The following is a 20,241-nucleotide window of genomic DNA, read 5'->3' on the forward strand; positions in this document are numbered from 1 at the left end:
TACTAGAAGCCGGCCTATACGAAGGTCGTCTTCTAGGAGTCGGCCTGTCTTGGAGCCGTCTGCTCGTGCACAGCCGTCTTCGGGCAGCCGGCCGTTGAGCCAGCCGGCCACCAGAAGGCGGTGCTTCATTCTGTAGTCTTGTGGGGCGAAGTCGGCCCAAGGTCTTGAAAGGCTAAGGGGCTCGGGTGAGGCTACCCGTAGCCCATTACTCCGATAGTAGTCCCGTTAGCTGGTGTGGCATCACGGTTGACAGGCCGTGGAGTCTCAGCAGCTTCCCCTCTTGCCGTGCTTGGAATGAACACTCAGCCCGCCTGGTGACACACCGGCTGCCGGAACCGTTTTGACAAGGCGGGCTCATCCGCCGATTTCTAATACCAAGGCGGGAAACAGATGGCGTGCCTGCTAAGCTTCCCCAGGCCTGCCGCCCGCCATGAGCATGCCACGCAACGTACGTCAGCCTGGCCAGCCTGCCGCCCCACGCTCTCGATGGGACGTGACAGCGGGCCAGGCCTGTCACTACTTGGCCTCGGCATGCGAGCGGATCCGTTACGGCCGAGGAGGGCGAATGCAATTCCTGCAAGAGTTACTGCACAGTAAGTCTGCATAGTAATCGGGGTTCGTGGGTTCGTGGGCGTAGTTAATCCCTTGATCCCACGTCCCGCCCCCTCGGCTTCGCAGCCCGAGGGCTATAAGTAGGGGGAGGTAGGGAAGTGGTGGAGCATGCGCGTCCTCCTCCCCACTCTTTCTTCCTCCTTTCTCTTTGATGCTGCTGCTCAGTGCCTGCCGTAGCGCTGCCTCAGCCCGCCGTCGTCAAGCTCCTCCGCACCCTGCAGCTCCGCTCGGACGCCATGGCGGGCGAGAAGGGCGGAGAATGGGACGGCTCGATAGTGATCGAGGATCACCTCACCTTCCTCCGGGCCATGCGCGGATGCCCAACACGGCCTTCGTCAAGGTGCGGGTGCCACCGCAGGAGGAGATTTCACCGGCGCCGCAGGGGAACGAGCGGGTCGTCTTCCGCTCGCATTTCCTCCGTGGCTTCGGCCTCCCGGTGAGCGGGTTCCTCTGCTCGTTCATGGACTTCAACCACATCCAGCCGCACCACCTGACACCCAACACCATGATGCTGCTGTACGCCTTCATCACGGCATGCAAGGGCTACCTCGGCATCCTCCCCACCATCGAGCTATGGGGAGCTTTCTTCTATGCCAAACTGGGCACCTCCGCCAAGGAGACGGCGGCCGAGTGCGGCGCATTCGTCACCGTTCGCCGACCGTCGAAGAAGAATGCCTTCCCGGTCATCAAGTTGTCATAGTCGGTGAAACTGTGGAAGCAATCTTACTTCTACATGGAGAATGTTGACCCGGCAGTCGACTTCATCAACTTGCCACCCTATGAGGCCAGCCCCCCTATTGGGACTCTACCCAACTGGGGCTATAAGTCGAAGCCCATGTCGACTGACACGGCTGCCGCCATCAGTCGGCTCCAGGTGCTGACGGAGGCGGAGGGCCTTGTGGCGTCCGACCTGTTGATCGCCTTCATCGAGCGCCGGGTTCTCCCGCTCCAAGGCTCTCCTCATCTGATCTGTCGGATGAGCGGGCACCGCGACCCGAGCCGGATGTGCACGAAGGAGATGCCGACTACCGAGGTGGCCCAGATGGTGAACGAGATCTCCGACCTCAAGGTGCTGGAGGGGTCCTAGCGGTTCGGGAAGCAGCCGTACTCCCGCGACAACCCGCCATCTGCCGTAAGTCTCTTAGTCTCTTCTTTTTGGTTCTTGCTTTAATCTTGATCTTGTTATGAAGTTGTTCCTTCTTTGGAGCTCAGATCTACATGTCCTCGGCGACGACCACCATCATGGGGTCGGGTGGTGACTACCATCCGGACCGGGGGGTGAGCGACGAGGACGACCCTGACTTGGGGGCGGCCGCCTTGGAGGACGACGCCATAGGCAGTGGCGATGGAGCAGGTGGCTCCGAGGAAGGAGGCGGCGAGGATACCTGGCCCGACGATGACGATGAGGAAGACGAGCTGCACCCTGCCCGGAGCACCGCCAACATAGGCGCGGGCCCCTCCGCTGGGCCGTCTGCTCGAGGCGGCAAGCGCAAGCGGAAACAGGGCGTCGCCCTGTTCGGTAGCGTGCCGAAGAAGCCCAAGAATCCGGCCACGGGGACCAGGCGGAAAGAGGCTGCGGCGAAGGTGGCCAAGTTCCAGAGGCAGCCGAAGGCGCCGCCCATGGTGTCGGCGCATGTATTTCTCTTACGCTTCCCCTCTCTTGGTGATCTGGCCTAAAAAAACTTCTTTGTTTTGCTCTCTTATCTCAGGGCCCTGCTCATCCTCAACAAGTTGGCTGCCGCGTCAGTCATTAGGTTGGCGAAGACCTCCACCACCACCCGGCGAATCGATCCGGCCGCCGACCTCTGGGAGGCGCATGAGCGAAACGCGCGGGAGGTGCGCGAGGAGCAGGAAGCCGCCCGCCTGGAGAAGGTGGAGGCTGACAAGGCGGAGGCGTCCGCGCTGAGGAAGCTGGCGCAGGCGGAGGCTGACGCTGTGGCGAAGGAGCGGCTTGCGGAGGCCGCGTGCCGCCAAGAGCCGCTGCTCGTGACTCCCCTGAATTTTGCGCCACCTCTGCCAGAGTTTTTGGCAACAACTTGGGGAGCCGGCGACGAGCAGCCGGTCATGGAGAGGGAGGGCAGGGACGTTGCCATGCCGGACGTCATCGCGCCTCCGCCACCGCTGCCCAATGGAACACAAGACAGGTAGCCAGCCGCCCCGCCGGCGCCACCAGCCGGGAACGAGGTGGTAACGGTCCCGTGCACCGCCGTCTTGCGAAGGCATTCTCGGTGCCGCGACCACTGGAGGCTGGCGCCGCGATCTCGTCGGTCCCGGACATTGAGGCGTCCAGCGCCGCGCCCTCTGGCTGGGTGCGCGGACGCGGGACGGGAGCCTTGAACCAGGCGGCCCTCGACGTCCAAGCCAAGCTCCGGGCTGAGGACGACGCCCTCAAGCAGTGCAACGAGGCATTTCTGAACTCGCAAGCAACCATCCGAGTAAGCTTCTCTCTTCTTTATTTTTGATCTTCTTATTTCTTGGTGGGGGCGCGCCAGCGCACCCAGAGGGTGTAGTCCCCAAGTTTCGGGTCGGCTGCTGAGCAGGCGACCCGGAACTTTAACTTGTGAGTACTAAGTGCTAACTCCATCTGACATCCTTATTGCAAGATTACCATAACCTGCACGCGGCCACCTTCAACTCTGGAGTCCGGGAGCTGGAGAAGCAGACCGCCAACTTGTCTGAGAGCCGGAGTAAGTATTGGCTTCCTTTCTCTACGGGGGCGCGCTGGCGCACCCGCAGGCTGTAGTCCCCGAGATTCGGGCCGACTGCTGAGCAGTCGGGCCGGATCTTCTCGGTAATTGTATTTCTTACTGATGACTTCTTTCTCAGCGGGGGCGCGATAGCGCACCCGCGGGCTGTAGTCCCTGAGATTTGGACCGACTACTGAGTAGTCGGGCTGGATCTCCCCGGCAACTGCATCCCTTCCTTGCTGAATGTTGACGTTCTTTCTTCTTCTCTGTTCGCAGAAGCCAACACCGCCTTGCAGCAGTAGCTGGGCGAGGCCAACACTGTGCTGCGTGTCAAGGAGGCGGAGTGCAGCAAGCTGGCCGAGGAGCGTGACCGACTGGTCATGCAGCTGGAAGAGCAGATGGAGCGTCTCAAGATGGCCCAGAAGAAGGCGAAGACGAAGGAGACCGACCTCCTCGCTGAATTCAAGATCGAGCACTCCGCCTGGGCTGACAAGGAGGCGCAGCTGACCGCCGGCTTTGGCAACATCGAGGACATGGTCGACGGTAAACTTCTTGTTTCTCCTTTCTTTGAATCGTCTGCCTTTATTCGGGACGACTGCTGGCTTCTAACTTCTGGCTGTCTTGCCCTTCACCCAAACAGATTTCTTCCCAGGCCACTTCGTCGCCGTGATCTAGGCCATCGAGGCTTATCGCCAGGAGTGGAGGGCGGAAGGCGTGCAGATTGCTGCCGACGCCCCCTGGACCTTCAACGAGCAGCTCCTCAGCATCTAGGCCCGCCTTCGGCCGGCTCACCATATGCTACACCGTCTTCAACGCGTCGGGGCCCAGGCGATCTCCGCCCTCTGGCCAGGCATGTCAGCTCCGCACACTCCCAGTCGGACTGCCGACTGGCTAGAGGTGGCGGCCGGCCGCCTAGAGGCCTGGAAGGGTTCCTCGTCCCGGGCTGGAGCACACCGTGCTCTGGAATTCGTCAAGGCATGGTACCCTAGGCTAGATCTAGCCCAGCTGACCATGCTTCGGCTAGAGGGTAGGCGGAGCTGGTGGCAGTGGAGGATGACCTTGTCAAGCGGGCGGCGGCGATCGCTGACTACACTGACACCAGCGTCTTCATCTGGGAGCTGGTTGACGAAGGCACCGAGGCGCCGCTAGAGTGGTTCGGGCTGAACCCAAAAGATAGTGAAGACTCGGCCGAGGTGATTGACTCAAGCGATAAAGGGGAGGAGCCGGAGGACGTGCCAGAGGTCAGAGAAGATGGCCAGCCTCAACCTGACCGCGCCTCGAGTAGCGATCCACGCTCAAGTGTGCCGACTGCTGCTGGAGGCGACCAGGCGGAGATCGACCAGCCGCCCGCTCCACCGACCAGCACCGCCGACTCTTTCGTCCAGTCGTCCGCTGCTCCGAACGGTGCCACCGACTCCGCCATCCAGCCGAAATGCTCTGCTGCCCCAACCGGCGCCGCCGGCTCCATCGTCCAGCCGGAACCCTCTGCCGCTCCTTAGGATGTTGTCTTTATTTTTCTGCTTGTTAGTCTCGACAAACTTTGATTACATTTGCACAATTCCACTCACAGGGTGTATATCAAACTCTGTTGAATGCTGGCCAATGGGCCTTTTTCTATGTAAATATCCTTTGTCGCAAATTATGTTTTGCTTGCCAACTTCTGACTTTTCTTGCTTTCTGCTCCTTTCTTTTTCCTTTGCCGCCCTCCCTTGGCTACCCTCTTGCCAGCCAAACAGCCGCTCTACAGACTACGACTGGGTTGAGTACATAGCTACTTGTGGGAGGGCAAGTACTTAGCCGTTTGGAGTGTCGGCAAGGTAAGAAGAAGCCGGCCAGCCGGCTGCTCGGCAGCCGGTCGAAGAGGCGGGATGCCGGCCCCGGCTATATGCATATTTTTCCTTAGCCATTTTTCATGTGGGCACTGCTTTGCAACCCCTGCCCACTGTACAGTCACTCTGCAAGCTGCGGCTTCTGACAGGAGGAGTTTTTTGGTGCCGACACACTACTTGTCCGACTGCAGGAGACGGCATATAGCAGAAGGCGGCGAGCCTTCGGGCCGACTGGTCGAACCCGGTGCTAGGCAGAATAGTAAAACAACACATTCACAGGAATAACACTTATCATATAGATAAAAGAGGGTAGCCCCCGAGCTCTTCTCGGGGGACCCGCAGTCTTCGTACTTAATACAAAAAGGTAGCATGATACATACTGCTTTCAACTGTAAAATCTTCGGAGGAGGTTTGTGTTCCTTGGCCTCTTTGTCTCCTTGCCTGAGTCATCTCTTTTGCATGCTCTGGGCTTCTGAGCGTCGATCATGTAGTAGGAACCGTTGTCCAGCACTTTGCTGACAATAAAAGGGCCTTCCCAAGGTGCCGAGGGCTTGTGTTGGCCGGTTGTTCGCTCGATCAGCCGGAGCACAAGGTCTCCCTCTTGGAAGGATCTTGGCTTGACTTTGCAGTTGTATTATCGACGCAAACTCTGCTAGTAGATGGCGGACCGGCTGAGTGCCAACAGCCTACCCTGTTCCAGCAGATCGACACCGTCCTCTCGCGCTTCTTTGGCCTCCTCCTCGGTGTACATGGTGACTCGTGGGGAGTCAAATTCTATGTCCGTCGGGATGACGGCCTCGACACCGTAGACGAGGAAGAAGGGCGTGAAGCCGATTGACTTGTTCGGAGTCGTGCGCAGGCTCCAGAGGACGGCCGGTAGCTCATCGAGCTAGCAACCGGCCGAACGCTCTAGAGACTCGACTAGTCGGGGCTTGATGCCGGACAAAATGAGGTCGTTTGCTCGCTCTACTTGGCCGTTTAACTGCGGATGGGCAACGGACGCTAAGTCCAGTCGAATGCCCTGCGTCACGCAGAAACGGGCCAAGGCTCCTTTGGTGAAGTTTGTGCCGTTGTCGGTGATGATGCTGTGTGGTATGACATACCGAGTGGTGATGTCGGCGATGAAAGTCACAACAATCGGCCCTTTCAGCTTCTTAATTGGCTTTGCTTCTATCCACTTGGTGAACTTGACCACAGCGACAAGCAAATGAGTCATGCCACCGCGAGCCGTCTTGAATGTCCCCACCATGTCCAGCCCCCAGACGACAAAGGGCCAGGCGATGGGAATGGTCTTGAGCACATAAGCCGGCAGGTGTGGCTTGGAACGGAACTTCTGGCACCCTTTACACTTCTGGACCAACTCCTTGGCGTCTTCTAGAGCAGTCGGCCAGAAGAAACCATGGCAGAAAGCTTTGGCCACAAGTGATCTTGAAGCCGCGTGGTGACCACATTCGCCTTGGTGGATATCTTTGAGGATTGCTTGACCCTGGTCCGGCCCCACGCAGCGCTGGTACACAGCAGTGACACTGCGCCGCACCAGTTCTTTGTTGATGATGGTGTACGCTGCCGCCCGCCGTTGCACTTGTTGGGCCAGGATCTCATCAGTCGGCAGCTCTTTGTTCACCAGAAAGTTGAGGATGGGTTGAGCCCATTAAGGTGCTGCTATTTCTTCGACTGCCACGACTGCAACTTGTATAAGGGCGGTTGGGCTGGTAGGCAGTGGGTTGGAGTTTGCTGCCGCCTCCTGAGTTGAAGAAGTCCCCAGGCTAGGCTCTGAAATCCCCGAGCCGGGTGCGACGGCAGCAGTCCCCGGGCCGCCTGCTGAAGTCCCGGTGCCGGCTTCTGGGGCCCTCAAGTCAGATCCGAATACTTTAGGAGGGGCCGGCACGGAGATGGAGTCGGACTCTGGTGATGACTTGACAAACGGCTTGAGGAGGCGATGTAGGGCGATGCCGGCTGGTATTGCTTGCCGGGTGGAGCCAATCCGTGCCAGGGCATCTACTTGCTTGTTGTCATTTCTTAGCACATGGAGGAACTCGCACCCGTCAAAGTATCCACTAAGTTGTTGTACGAGGAAGCGGTAGCTTGCCATATTTTCATCCATGGCATCCCAGTCGCCTGACGACTACTAGACCACCAAGTCAGAGTCACCATAGCACAGGATCCGGTGAATGCCGAGTTCCTTGGCAAGCCGGAGCCCGTGTATGAGTGCCTCGTATTCAGCTACCTTGTTGGAGGCGGCGAAGTGGATTTGCAGCACATATCTGAGCTTGTCACCTTTGGGAGAGATGAGGACGATGTCGGCTCCCAAACCGGTGCGCCTCTTTGAACCATCAAAGTGCATCCGCCAAATGGGTGGAGTCTGGCGCTAGCGGCATGTACTGGGTCTCGGCCCAGTCGACGAGGAAGTCGGCCAGTGCTTGTGACTTGATGGCGGTGCGAGGCTGGTAGTAGATGGTGTAGGGGGGCAGATATATGGCCCATTTGGCCACTCGGCTTGAAGCATCTCGGCTTTCAATGATCTCAGCAAGCAGAGCAGTGCAGACAACAGTAATTGGGTTCTCTTGGAAGTAAGGCTTTAGCTTCTTGGCGGCAAAGTGCACACCATAGCACATTTTCTAATAGTGGGGGTAGTTTTGCTTGGAGGCGGACAACACTTCACTCAGGTAATACACCGGCCTCTGAACCGGCAGTGCTCTGCCTTCCTCCTTGTGCTCCACTACTATGACTGTGCTGACCACCCGACTGGTGGCGGCGATGTAGAGGTGCATGGGCTCCTTATCAGTCGGAGCCGCCAGGATAGGCGGGGTGGTCAACATCTTCTTAAGCTGTCGGAAAGCTTCGTCCGCCTTGTAATTCCACTTGAAAAAAGTGGTCTTCTTCATGAGTTGATACAGGGGAAGAGCCTTCTCGCCCAGCCGACTGATGAAACGGCTGATTGATGCCAGGCGGCCGGTGAACTTCTACACGTCCAGTAGTCGGGTGGGCACCTCCATCTTCTCAATGGCCTTGATCTTCAAAGGGTTGCACTCTATGCCGCGCTATGAGACCAGGAAGCCAAGAAGCTGGCCGGCTGGTACTCCGAAGACGCATTTCTCCGGGTTGAGCTTGATCTGAAATTGGTGCAGGTTCTCAAATGTCTCCTTGAGGTGTTCCAGCAGCATGCCACGCTTCTCCGTCTTCACCACCACATCATCCACGTAGACGTGGGCGTTTCTGCCGAGTAGCTTGAGGAGACACTTCTGCATGCAATGCTGAAACGTGGCGCCGGCATTTCGCAAGCCCGAACATCATGGTCAGGTAGCAGAAGGCTCATAATGGCGTGATGAAGGCGGTCTTCAGCCTGTCGGCCGGGTTTAGCTTGATCTGATGGTACCCTGAGTATGCATCCAGGAAACTCAATAGCTCGCATCCGGCTGTGGAGTCTATCACTTGGTCGATTCTTGGCAAAGCAAAGGGATCTTTGGGGCAAGCTTTGTTGAGGCTGGTATAATCAATACACATGTGCCACTGCTTATTCTTCTTTAGCACAAGAACTCGATTGGCCAGCCGTTCTGGGAAAAATACTTTCGTGATAAAGTCGGCAGCTAGAAGCCGGGCTATTTCTTCTCCGACAACTCTTCTCTTTTCTTCTTATAGGCGGCGCAAGGGCTGCCTGACCGGCTTGGCGTCAGGTCAGACATGTAGCTTGTGCTCGGCGAAATCCCTCGGAACACCTGACATGTCTTTGGGAGACCATGCAAAGATGTCCCGATTCTCACGGAGGAAATCGACGAGCTCGCTTTCCTATTTGCTGTCAAGGTTTGCGCCTATGACTGCGTGCCTCTCCGGGAGCTCCGGATCCAAGGGTATCTTCTTTGTTTCTTTTGTCGGCTTGAACGAGCCCTCAACTTCTGACTCCTTAGGGGTGGGTGACATTTCCGGCTGCTTGCCTGCCATCGCCACAACCCGGTTAAGGAGCCGCTTTTCAGCTGCAATCACAAGGGACGGGGCCAACTGGCTGTTGTCTGTAGCGCAGGCGGACGACTTGTAGTCTCCAACAACGGTCATGATTCCCTTGGTAGTCGGCATCTTCATCTTGGGGTAAGCATAGTGGGGGACCGCCATGAACTTGGCCAGAGCTGGCCGGCCCAGTAGCACATGGTAAGGGCTCTCAAGATCCACCACCTCAAACCAGACTGGCTCTCGGTGGAAGTGATTTTTGTCCTCGAAGAGAACATCAATCTAGGTCTTGCCGATTGGTGAGCAGGAAAGACCAGGGACTATGCCATGGAATACAGTGCGGCTTGGGTGAAGCTGCTTCTGCTTGATTCCCAATTTCTCAATTGTGTCACGGTACATGACGTTGCTGCTGTTGCCGCCATCTAACAGGACTCGGGAGAAACGAGCTGCCCGCCTCTCTGTTGTGAAGGTGGCATCTAAGACCAGGGCATAAGAACCAAGAGAGGGCATCACCTCCGGGTGGTCAGCCCTGCTCCAACTGATGGGCTTCTCAGACCAATGCATGATCTCTGGAGTATCTGACGCCACTGCATGTACTTCTTGCTATTGCTGCCGTCTGATGCGTCTGTCATCGGCCACACTGGTGAACACAACGTAGGCTCCATGCTCCTCTGGATACTCATCTTGTATGGCACCGACTGGCTGAACCGCCGACTACTGAGGTGGAGGAGGCGGCGGGCCGGCAGGCGAAGGAGGCAGGAGTCCATCTCCCTTGGCGATTCTTGTGAGCCAACGGCACTTCCGAGTGGTGTGGTTGTACGGCTTTGCGTCACTATGGAACTTGCAGGGTGCATCAAGAGTGTGTTCGTACGAAAAGGCTGGCAACCAATTGGGCTTGCCGCCCTTCTGACGCTTGGCATAGGCTGGACTTCCGGCAGCTGGTCCTCGACTGTCGCCACCTGCCGGCTGGTGGAAGCTAGCTGCATGGCCTTGCGCTTGTTGTCGCTTGGTTGCTGTCGCCGACTGGTGTCACCAGCTGGAGTCCTTGGAGTCTGTGGGGCTACCTTGCCGGTTGCGTTGACTTGTATCTCCGCCTTCGTGAAGGAGTCGGCCGTGGCGTATTTGTTGGTGATGATCTGCAGTTTGTTGAGCGTTGCTGGCTCGTCGTAGAGAAGCCGATGCTTGAGGAGGGTGCCCTCTTGGCACCTGGCGGTGAAGTACTCGATGGCCTGCACCTCGTGCACGCCTTCGCAGGAGTTGTGCAGCTCAGGCCAGCGCATGAGATAGTCGCGAGTCGATTCGCTGGGCCCTTGGACGCACAAGGAGAGCTGACGGGGCTTGAGAAGCCGCTTGTACGTGCTGCTGAAGTTGCAGATGAAGGCTTCAGTGAAGTCAACCCAGCTATTGATGCTGCAGAGCTTTAGGATGTTAAGCCACGTCCGGGCTGTGCCTTGGAGCATGAGCGAGACGTACTTCACAACAACGCTCTTGTTGCCATTCGCTATGCTGACAGCCGTGGAGTAGTCGACCAGCCAGTCCTCCGACTTCACGGAGTCGGTGTATTTGGGCGTATCTCTTGGGAGCGTGAACCCCCAAGGGAAAGGCTCATCTCGGATTTGTGGGCCGAAACAGGGCGGGCCCAACGCGTCTTCTTCTTCTAGCGCCAGGGATCGGTTGAGGCGATCAATCCGATGGCGGGCGTCATTCTCTCCGACTCCTTCTCGGCAGCCAAGGCGGTCGCCGAGTGTCGGGTGCGTGACAGGTGGGTTAGTAGGATGCCTTTCCCCATGAGGCGGAGGAGGAAGTGGGGTGCCTTGTCGCTCCACAGATCGGGGACGGCCGTCTGCATCATACTCGATGGAGAGGTGAGTCCGACTGCATTTGGCAACCGGCTCATCGCCTCTTCTACCGCGGGCGCTACTAGTCGGCGTCCGAGATGTCGCGCCATGATCCTGTCGAGGAGGCGGTTCGTCGTTCCGCCAGACTAGAGCTTTGGCATGGCAGCCGGCTTCATGCTGCTCGGCGGCCGTGTCAAGGAGCTGCTGGATGCGCTCCGTCATGTGGTGATGCTCGTCGCCCTCGTACTTGTCCAGCTCATCTGTCACCGCCTAGGATGCTCGGATGTTCTCCACAAGCATGGTGTAGATGGGACGATCCGTCCCGAACACGCTTGCGATGGTCGCGCCATGCTGCCGGATTGAGCCGATGTGGCTAGGCCCCTCAGGAGCCGGCGTGCCGCCGACGGCTCGGTCCATATCGCGCCGGTAGGCCTCCGAGAGGCGTCGCATGCTGGCCAGTCGGTTGGCGCTTTCGACGAGCTGGACGCGGCGTGTCTCCAGCATCTCACCGTCTGCGTCTCCTGGGATGGGCGCTGACAAGTCTCGCAGCGCCGCATCGAGTGGGTCTCGAGCGCCTCCGTCCGAGTGCTCGCTGCTGTGGATGACAAGCACCTCCGTGACGGTGCTCCCGCCACTGCGCTCATGGGGAGGCGCTCGTCGTAGACCACCACGTTGGTGGGGAATGTGTCAAGCGACACCGTGTCGGAGTCGACGATCATCGGCTCGGTGGAGCCAACAGACTCCAAGTCCACAGCAGGCTCGCTGGCAATGTGAAGCTGGTCAAGGAGGCTAACAAGGCGGCTCTCGGGGCAGTCAGTGCCCGCGTTGGATGCAGGCTCATCAGAGAGGCGGATCCCGCCAACAAGGTCGGCGAGGCAGCTCACCGTGTAGGCGATCTCCATGCCGTATAGCGCATCGAGGCTAACGCCGTCGGGCATGCTAGGCTGGCTACACTCGCCAGGTAGAAACAGGGTTCCCGTCCAGAGCAGGTCTCCGGACGACGATGCACCTCGCCCCATGGTGGGTGCCAAATGTCGGGGGTTGGATGCGACATATGCCAAAGGATGGCTTATCATGGTGGGAGCGAGTAGAACGTCGCCGGTGCCTGGAAGCAGGATGAGGCGTAGATACAAAGGCCGGCACACTTTACCTAGGTTTGGGGCTCTCCTAGGAGATAACACCCCTAGTCCTGCTTTGCGGGGTCTCCACATGATCACTAAGGCACTAGTGAATACAATGGTGCTCCTCGAGCTGAATGCTGGAGGTAGAAGGAGGCAGGGCTAGCTCCCTTCTTCCACTAGGGTGGAGGCTAGTTCTAACAGGTTGGGAACCCTTTGCATGGGTGCCCTGGGGGGTTTATATAGGCCTACCCCCTAGGGGTACAATGGTAATCTGGCCGGGTGCTGGACCCGGCTATCAGTGTCTTCGGTCGCCGGCTTCTGCGCCGGCCGCTAGGGCCCGCCACCTGGTGGGCCCCACCAACTAGTCTGGTACGGAGCCGACAGGCCGCCCCCGCCGTTGTGGGTCTGGTTGGTGGATGATCACTGTAGCCGTGACGCTAATGACGCAGGCTTGGTCAGTGGAGCGTGGCTACAGTCCCGCTGTCTGGTGGGAGACCACTGTAGCCACACCACGTCTCATCTGGCTAATGGTGCACGGGCCTCGAGGGAGGAACTGCCGCCTGCTGGAAGCCGGCCTCCCTCGGGTCCGGCTGGTTTGGCCTCCGTCGTCTTCTGGGCTCTCACTGCCTGGTAGGGCCCGCCGCCCGTAGGCCGTACCGATAGGCCATCGTGGGAATGGGGCTCCGCCTGTCCGGAATGACGTCAAGGGGGAAGTGGCAATAGTGTCGCGTCGTGTGAAGATCTCCGCCTGTACGGGACACTACAGCCATGCCAAACCTAGGATTCGAGGGTGAGGGGCTATACTATAGCCTCGCCCACTCTTTTCCTCTTGATGAGGGGCGCAGACTCTGAGGGTGCAGGGTGGCTGCCTACTAGAAGCCGGCCTCTACGGAGGCCGTCTGCTAGGAGTCGGCCTGTCTTGGAGCCGTCTACTGGTGCACGGCCATCTTTGCGCAGCCGGCCGTTGAGCCAGCCAACCACCGGAAGGCGGTGCTTCATTCTGAAGTCTTGTGGGGTGAAGTCAGCCCAAGGTGTTGAAAGGCTCAGGGGCTCGGGTGAGGCTACCCGTGGCCCATTACCCCCGACAGGGCTGCATCATTCCCAGGCCGTGTGGGTCCGCCCCTATGGCATGTATCCCTTTTTTCTTGTGTCTTCATTTTACCTTGCTGGGGGCGCCCCTCGGGCTGCATCATCCCCAAGCTGCTTGGGCCTGACCTGGTGGCATGTATCCATTCTGCGTTCACCTAAGCTGATTTGCCTTTCATTCCTAACATGCCTGTGATTATTGCCTGTTTGATTGACATCTACCACTGGAGCTACTCATGCTGGCATGACGCTTGCACATGGGTCCATCCCTGCAACGTCGACAAACCTGAGTGGTCGAGCTCTGGCCCACGGCAGCCTCGCACGCGTCACCTCACCAGGCCCTCAGTGCCCTCACCTCTCTCTCAAAGCAACCAATGGTGGCCCATGATCACAATGGCAACCCGTGCTTTCCTCGTGCTGATTTACAGGAACCTCCTGAGCTCTATGGCGGGCGGCACCACGAGCTCTCTCTCTCTCTCTTTCCCACGTGATCCGCTTGCACATTAAAAGGGGGGCTCCTAACCATCGCGACTCAGGAGCTCTTACTGGCTCTCTAGCCCTCACCCCCTGGCCTTGATCACGGCATCGCGACCTGGCATACCAGCGGCGGCTGAGCTCGCTCGAGGGACGGGACCTGAAGACATAGAGCACGAAGGAGAGTGTGGGGAAGAAAAGGGGAAAGCTCACGAGGGCCTAGCCTGGCTGCACCACAACTGTCGACGCACTAGTCTGGCGCAACACAAGGGAGCCGCTCCATATTACCAAGATAAGTTTCGCACCTGGAACAGCTAATCGCTGCAATGCAAAACCCTCACTTGATGCGGCTCTGTGACGGCAACGTGCATTCCTTTCTCACGTCTCGGTGGTTGCTTGCACGCTAAAGGGGACCTCCCGAGCATCGCGCCTCAAGGGCTCTTACTGGACCTCGGGCCGCTCACCTCCTGGCCTTGACCATGGCATTGCGACCTGGCATACCAGTGACGGCTGCAGCCTGCCTGGGGACTGGGACCTATCAGCGTAGAGCGCTAAACCTTCGCGAGGTTAGAAAGGGGGAACCAAGGCAGGATAGGACAAGCATTCGCACAATTTCATAATAAGGATCACATTAGGAAAATACATCACAGATCCTTTACAAGCCCCCACAGGGTGTCTTTTTCCGATTCCTCGTAGGGAACAAAAGATGAGAATCCTAAGGAGCCCTAACTACCCGCGCCTCCATGGCGGACGCCATCATCAACAATGGGACACGGGAGGCCAGCGCCAACCCCATCCAGATCAGCCGCGGTGACAGCCTAATGTTGCAGCCTTGCTCCGGGCGCGGCACGAGCTCGAGGGCACGTAGCTGTCGTTGCTCGTCTCTGGAGTCGTGAAGAGCTCGGGAGAGTCGTCGGACTCCCAAGCATCACAACTGCTGCCGGAGGAGCCGTTGGGGAAGCGAACGGCAGGCCTAGCCCCTGCCACGGTGATGTCCTGACTGCCTCCTATGGGGCAGCACTCTAGGCGGCGGCCCTCAGCGTCGAAGACCTTGAAGAGCAACAAGGAGGCTCCATCGTATTCAAAATGAATCACGAGGAAGCCCCCCATTCGGTAGACCTGGTGTCACGCCCAATATGCGACCCTATCCAAAAGGAACTCGAAGGTCCCACCAAGGATAGACCCGCATATTGAAACGCTTTCGCAAGGTGGATATCATTACATCAACATTACATAATAGATGGGGATACATACAAGAGGCATACAATGTCACACAAATACAACATCATCATACATAAGAGCATCATCCGACTACGGATGAAACACAAACAGAAACTCAAACGACATCCACCCTGCTAGCCCAAGCTGCCGACCTGGAACCTATCCCCTGAACACAGAAGAAGCAGAAGAAGAACGCAATGCAAGCAAGCATCGCTCTCGCGTCATGATCATCGCGAAAATTGTACCTGCAACTATTGTTGTAGTAATCTATGAGCCACGAGGACTCAGCAATCCCATTACCATGGGTATCAAGACTAGCAAAGCTTAAAGGGAAAGGAAGGGGTAAAGTGGTGAGGCTGCAGCAGTGACTAAGCAAGTATGGTGGCTAACATACGCAAATAAGAGCGAGAAGAGAGCAAGCGGAACGGTCGTGAAGCTAGCAATGATCAAGAAGTGATCCTGAACTCCTACTTACGTCAAACATAACCCAGAAACCGTGTTCACTTTCCGGACTCCGCCGAAAAGAGACCATCACGGCTACACACACTGTTGATGCGTTTTAATTCGGATCTGGTGTCAAGTTATCTACAACCGGACATTAACAAATTTCCATCTGCCTATAACCGCAGGCACGGCTTTCGAAAGATTATACCCTGCAGGGGTGTCCCAACTTAGCCCATCACAAGCTCTCGCGATCAACGAAGGATATACCTTCTCCCAAGAAGACCCGATCAGACTCGGAATCCCGGTTTACAAGACATTTCGACAATGGTAAAACAAGACCAGCAAGACCGCCCGATGCGCCGACAATCTCGATAGGAGCTGCACATATCTCGTTCTCAGGGCAACACCGGATAAGCGAAGCGTACAGGAACCAACGTAATCCAAGTTGCCAAGGAATGGCCCCGCATGGTGCTCTAGTTTGGACCAACAATTAGACAAGCATTGGCCCGGGGGGGCTGTAATAAAGATGACCCTTGGGTTAATTACTCCCAAGGGAAATATAGGTGGTGGTGAGGCAAATGGTAAACCTAATGTTGGGCCTTGCTGGAGGAGTTTTATTCAAAGGGAACTATCGAGGGGGTCCCATAAATCACCCGACCGCGTAAGGAACGCAAAATCCGGGAACATAACACCGGTATGACGGAAACTAGGGCGGCAAGAGTGGAACAAAACACTAGGCATAAGGCCGAGCCTTCCACCCTTTACCATGTATATAGATGCATTAATAATATAAGAGATATTGTGATATCCCAACAAAATCCTGTCCACCATGGAGCAATCTTCAACTTCACCTGCAACTAACAACGCTATAAGAGCGGCTGAGCAAAGTGGTAACATAGCCAAGCAATGGTTTGCTAGGAATGGTGTCAAAGGTTAGAGGTTCGTGGCAATTTGGGATGGCTTGATAAACAGGTGATACGTAGCGCAGCATAGCAATAGAACGAAGCAACTAGCATAGCAATGATAGTAGTGAGATCCAGGGTAGCGGTCATCTTGCCTGAAATCCCGCTAGGAAGAAGAACGAGTCCATGAAGAAGATAACCGGACGTAGTCGAACGAATCCTCACAATCGCAACATTACCGGAACTAAGAAGCAACACCGGAAAGAAACAAACAACATGGTAAATAACCATCACATAAACATGGCATGATGCACAACCAAGTATGATGCATGTCCGGTTTAATGAGGCATGGCATGGCAAAGTGCAACAAACAATACTACAAGTTAAGTGGAGCTCCATAAGCAATGAGTTGCATATTGAAGAAACACCACATCAATTATTTAGTTCGCTCTCGGTTATGTACCCAACAATATTAAATGTTATTAAACATGGCAAGGGGTGAAGCATATGAAAACTACCTATCTGGGCAAGTTTAAATGAGGCCGGAAACAACAAAAAACAATTTCGGAAAATACCCATATGCAAATTATGGATTTGGTACTGTTCTTCCCTAAACACAATTTTAATGTTGTTAAACAGCAACATAAAGTGCACCATGTTAAACTAGGCATTTTTTCACCCCATTTACATATAAAGTTTATTTAAAACCGAGCTACGGTTATTTAGTTATGAAATAAATCATTTTAACATGGCATTTGTGCAAATTAATGCAAACAGCAATTTAAACATATTTAACATGGATGAAAGTGGAAAATTATTAATCTACACAAAATTCTAAGCATTTTACATATATAAAGTTTTTACATATGATGCACTGTTAAAAAGTTATTATATGCATGATGAACAGGGGGTTTTCTGTAAAACTGTAAAACATAGGATAAATGCTAAATTGGCAACAGGAAAAAAAATGACACGGGCCGAAACTGAGGCTGTCCCATCAATGCACAGGGGCGGGGCTGCTCACCAGGCCTCATGGGCCGGCTCGGAGGAGGGGCTGGCAGGCCACGGGGAAAGATGGGCCAGGGGCGCTGGTCAACGGGAGCGAACCGGTGAGGGGCTCGTTTCCCTCGCACAGGAGGCAGCACGCAACATCACCAGCGCTCCGGCAAGGGCCGGTGAAGCCAGAGGAGGCCATGGGGCGGTGCTGACGTCCAGATCCGGTGAGGGAACAGCCGGATCCGACGTTCCCTAGGCTGAGGGAGGCCGGCGACGAGGTTCCTGGCGGCGGTTGCGGGGTACCTGCGAGAGGAAAGACCTGCGGGGTGAGGGAGATGGAACCAAGGGAGAAGGAGGGATGGAGGGGCATGGCGACGGGGGTTGGTCTCGGGGTCGATGGTGGCGTCTCGCCAGAGGGCGCGGAGGGCGACGGGATCGGGCGAGCAGGAGGGGGCCTCTCGATCCAGATCGAGCAAAGCGCTCGGGAGCAGCGGCGAACGGGGCTGCGGGCTCCTCGGGCCCGGATTGGCCCGGGGCGGGCCGGTTGCGGGCTCCTACGGGCCTCAGCGGCGCGGAGGTGCGGGGTGAGGTGGCGATGCCACATGCCGGCGGGACAGTGGCTGGAGACGGCCAGGGGGCGACGTGGCGCGCGTGGATTGGACCGGGGCGCGCCGGCGGCGGTGCCAAGTGGCGGAGCAGGGTTGGAGTGGCGCGGAATGCGAGGAAGGGGGAGGTTGGCAGCGGCTGGAGGTAGGTGGAGGGTCTAGGGGGCTAGGGTTGCCCAAAATGGACGTGGGGGTGTCCATTTATAGGTAGGAGGGGCTAGGTTAGGGGGAATTGGGGGCTTTCGAAGCCCTCCGATCGCGATCCAACGGATCCGAACGAGGGGGAGGTTAGACAGGACTGGGAGAGGTTGGTGGGCTGTGTTTAGATGGGCTAGTCTTGAGGGGAGAGAAGAGAAGTGCAACCCGGCAGTAGTTTCGGAGACCGAAACGTCCGACGAAAGTACCGGCAACGGTACCGCTATACATTTAACGGTTGGGCTATCAGATGGACTCCAAATGCGACGAAACTTGGCAGGCGGCCTGTCTACACTATAATAAGACCGCACGACAAGTTGCAACCCATTCCAAGAACATTTTTATGCCACTAACAAAATAATATTTCGGAGGTGCCGCGGGCGCGTGCGAGTGTGGTCGAGCTATGAACGGATAACGGAGAGAACCGGCGGAACCCGCATGGATGCAAGTTTTGAAAAACATGCGGATGAAATGCAGATGATGACATGAGACGAGATGCATAACAAGAACAAAATGCAAAACAGCAGACAAAAACCCAACCATGAAGGAAATATCATGTCGCATCTCCGGAAAAGGCAAGAGTTGGAGTTACGAATATGGAAAGTTGTATCTGGGGCGTTACAACACTCCACCACTACGAGAGGATCTCGTCCCGAGATCTAGGATGGTACCGGAGGGAAAAGGAAGAGGAAGATAAGCAGTAAAACTAAGTTGCTTCTTCGACCAATGAGTGAAACCACAAACCTTGAGAGGTTGAGCAAAATGAAGAAAGAAAACAACGAAGATGAACAAAGTTGAAAACACTCCGTTAGAAAAGAGGAACAAGGAACATTCGAGAACCTTGTAGGTTTAGTGATAAGATAGATATTGAAACCACTCCGGTTAAAACTAGATGGAGAAGGAATAAGATTGATATAATTTGGGCAGCACTCCGGTTGAACATGGAAGGAATAGAACATGAACTTGAGAAGATGGGAAGTTGATGAAATGAACAACACACTACCTCCGGAACTATTGAAAGAATGGCATAATGGGTAAGAAGGATTTCAGACAGCACTCATGTTGGAAAGAGAGGCAAAACTTGACAAGATGAAAGAACTTGAATGAGAACACAACACTCCGGTTAAATGGATAAGCACGAAAATGACATGATCTTGACAAAACGAGATGATGGGTGAAGAGAGCAACATCACAATGCCTTCGGGACGAAAGAATAGAAGTTAGATTGTTGGGATATAGGGACGGAGAAGAAAATGAAATCTTCTGCCACAAATGAACTTGGAAAACATCCTTGCAAACAAGGATTGAACGGAGTTGTTGGAAAATCAACAACGAAAAACACAAGTTTGTAGTGGGCTTATGGAAAACTTCTCAAAATTGAGGCGAAATTTTGCCACTAACGGAAACAATAGATTGGATTGAGGTCAACATGGAGATGACAACTCCTTTCACCGAGAGGTTAGGAGAAAAACTTGGATCATTGATAAGCACCACAATAGCAACATTCCTTAGGGAAGGCTTTAGGTTAAATATAACCCAAGATAACTGCAACAAAGAAGTTGATTGGTCGAAAAGATCTCTTGAACGAAGATAAAATGATGGATTTAAAATACCTCATTCTTGACAACATATGAATCATGAAACATGAAGGAAATTGTCAAGAGTGACATAACACCACTCAAAAGATAAGGTAGAAGGAATTGCACTTCAAAATGCAAGGAGAAGAATACTTGAGCTCCTCAAAACAAAACATGTGTTGAGCACCATGTTTAATTTTGAGTATAGCCTGGCGGATCTTAACTCTGAGAGAAATCTTGAAGAACAAAATGAGAATGAAAGAAATCCTTGATGAACCATCATGTAGATCTTCCATGAAGAACTCCGGTAATGAAAGGATGATAGAAAGAAAGAGAAGTTGAAAACACAAGGTGAATCCTTGCGATGATTTAGATGGAGCTTCGCGACGAGACAATGCGGAAAACTTGGAACTCCGAAAAAGAAAAGATGAACAAATGAAATCAAGAATTTTTATGAACCTCCGGAATAAGGAATTGAATTTACTCGATGAAACAAGAATAAGAATTACATTATGCTCATCCTTCACCAATTAAATTGATGGCAAGCAATGGATTTGGCATACTACTTATTTTCGTAGAAATAATTAAAAGAGATATAGCGCAAACTTGAGAAGGTCTTGAACGACCACCAGAAGGATTGAAACAACAAAAGAACGAGTGAATTGATTCGATAACGAAGGAAGAGAAATCTTGAACGAACCATCATAAGAAT

Source organism: Triticum aestivum, chromosome 5B, assembly GCF_018294505.1.
Source record: "Triticum aestivum cultivar Chinese Spring chromosome 5B, IWGSC CS RefSeq v2.1, whole genome shotgun sequence".
Taxonomy (NCBI): Eukaryota; Viridiplantae; Streptophyta; class Magnoliopsida; order Poales; family Poaceae; genus Triticum; species Triticum aestivum.